Raw genomic sequence first — 2297 nt, 5'->3', positions numbered from 1 at the left:
AACATGGCAACTCATAGAAAGAAATCATTTAATTTACGGGTATAGCATATAATTTCAGAAATACAACCCATTATCACCATGGTGGCGAGCATATAGGGATTCCGGAAGACATAGGTCTGGAGGAGTAGCTGAGACTCCTACATCTTGCAGGCAACAGGAAGTTAACAGAGAAAGCAGGTAGTATCCTGATCATAGAAAACCTCAAAGCCCACCCAACAGTGACACACTTTACTTCCTCAAGAAATGCCATAGATACTCCAACAAACCCACACCTCCTATTAATGCTACTCCCCCATGAGAATATTAGGGCCAATTATATTCAAACTATCACTTTTATAGTTTAGTTCAACTCCCTAAACTGGCTAGACACCTCCTAGCCCACCAGAAGCCAAGTCTACATCTGAAACTCAGGTCACCATGTCACTACCAGAACCCAGCCATTCCACTATAGCATGCCCTGAATATTCCACACCGCCTAAGCACAAGAAATTGATCTTTTTGAATTAGTAATTAAGACCTTTATTAAGAGGTGCTTGCAGTTATATTGAAATAGTTTTAAAAAATTAAAGTTTCATTGAGGAAAATTAAACTTAAAAAAAACCCCACATTTGTTAGGTAAAAACAATGAAAAACCCACGCTGGGTAGTTAGTTAGTGCTGATATTTCTAGTGTATCTGGTCAGCTGTCTAAAAGCAAGCACTTAATGTTTATTTCTTATAGGTGGCATTACATATCTATTTCTTCTTGAATGACCAAGCCGTGTGATGATAAGTATGGTAAGCTGGAATATACTCAGTCTCCCCCTGCTCAGCCTTGGCTGCAGAGAAAGTCTCATGTGGTGGATCAGATAATTTTGATACCTATTTGCCACCTTGTGGCTTGAGGTTCTCTTTGTTTCTGCGTCGATGATTGAAGTTGCAGTGACTATGACGTCGAGGTGGCTGCTGACCTTGGGTCTCACCTCCGTGATTTTCCTCACAGTGTTCATGGCTGTCCTCTCTGGGCTGTCTTTGGTGATGAGAGCCCCTTTGGAACTGTGGTCTGTAATTGTGATACATATCCAGTCTCAGTGGTACACCTTGCTCATTTGTACCCTGGTGGCCAGCATTGTCCATCACTTGTCTTTGCTGGTCTTGTTGAGCTTGGTCTTTATGAGCGAATTCTGATTGCTCCTTCTTTTCCCCACTCTCCCTATTCCCGTAATTTTGCTGGGAATTCCATGGAGGACCCCTACGACCTGGATAACATCTATACTGGTTGTGCTCTGATGCATATTTACTGCCTTTAACTGGAACTCCACCAGGGCCTGTAACATTTGCGGCCTCTGCACCCTTTTCTCCTTCAACAATATCGAACTCCACAGACTCTCCATCTCCTACACTGCGAAGGGACTTCTTGGGGTTATTTTTCTTTATGGCAGCCTGGTGTATGAATATGTCTTCTTTGGCGTCATTTCTGTTGATGAAGCCATAACCCTTCTTTACGTTGAACCATTTTACTGTCCCGCAAACCTTCCTTGAGATAGCTTCTTCTCCCTGCCAGCTGGCAGTACTGATGTGAGATAGCCTGGGGTGTCACTGCCTGGGCTGCTGCCCACAGAGCCAGGCTTGGTGTCTGCAGCCCTGAGGATGGTGCCAGGGGCAGCAGCTGGCTGCAGGGTCTTGGCCTCACTGTTCATGGCTGCTGTAGTGGTGACTCCGGTCAGCAGGGACTGCTGTGTCTCCTGCAGTGGTGTACTGGTGACTAGGTCAGCAGCCCCGGTGGTGCTCTCAGGGCTCTCGGGGGCCTGCTCTCTACTCCTGGTGTCCATTGACCTCAAGAAAATAATCTTAAAACCAACTTTGTGATGAGGATAGAGGCCTTAAAGAAGAGAAGAAAGACAGCCTTAAATAAACCGAGGAAAACAACCACAAAATTGGGGGATATCTGTAAATCTCTTACATAAGGCCAAGAAATTCAAGAAAGAAAAAAATACAAGTGAAAGAACCTATTCAAGACATGAAAATTAGAATAGAATCAATAAAGAAAACACAAACCGAGGGAATTTTGGACTGGAAAGTCCGTGTAAACAAATAGGAAATACAGATGCAAGCATCTTCAACAGAATACAAGAGATGGAACAGATAATCTTAAGTAATAAAGAAAAGAAAGAGGAAATAAATTCATCACTCAAAGAAAATATTAAATCTAAACAACTGCTAACAAAACATCCAGGAAATCTGTCACATCACAAAAAGGTAAAACCTAAGAATGATAGGAATCGAAGGAGAAGGATCCCAGGCCCAAAACTCAGAGAA

At 43.1% G+C, this 2297-nt stretch overlaps 1 pseudogene; it reads right to left on the bottom strand.

Moving 5' to 3' along the window:
- Positions 1-774: 774 nt before the first annotated feature.
- Positions 775-1678, bottom strand: LOC148117412 (Y-box-binding protein 1 pseudogene; annotated as a pseudogene).
- Between the last annotated feature and the right edge of the window lie 619 nt (positions 1679-2297).

The sequence above is a fragment of the Myodes glareolus genome, chromosome X (genome assembly GCF_982192425.1).
Source record: "Myodes glareolus chromosome X, mMyoGla1.1, whole genome shotgun sequence".
NCBI lineage: Eukaryota > Metazoa > Chordata > Mammalia > Rodentia > Cricetidae > Myodes > Myodes glareolus.
Note: the sequence above shows the minus strand (reverse complement) of the source record. Positions and strands in the feature narration are given on the sequence as shown.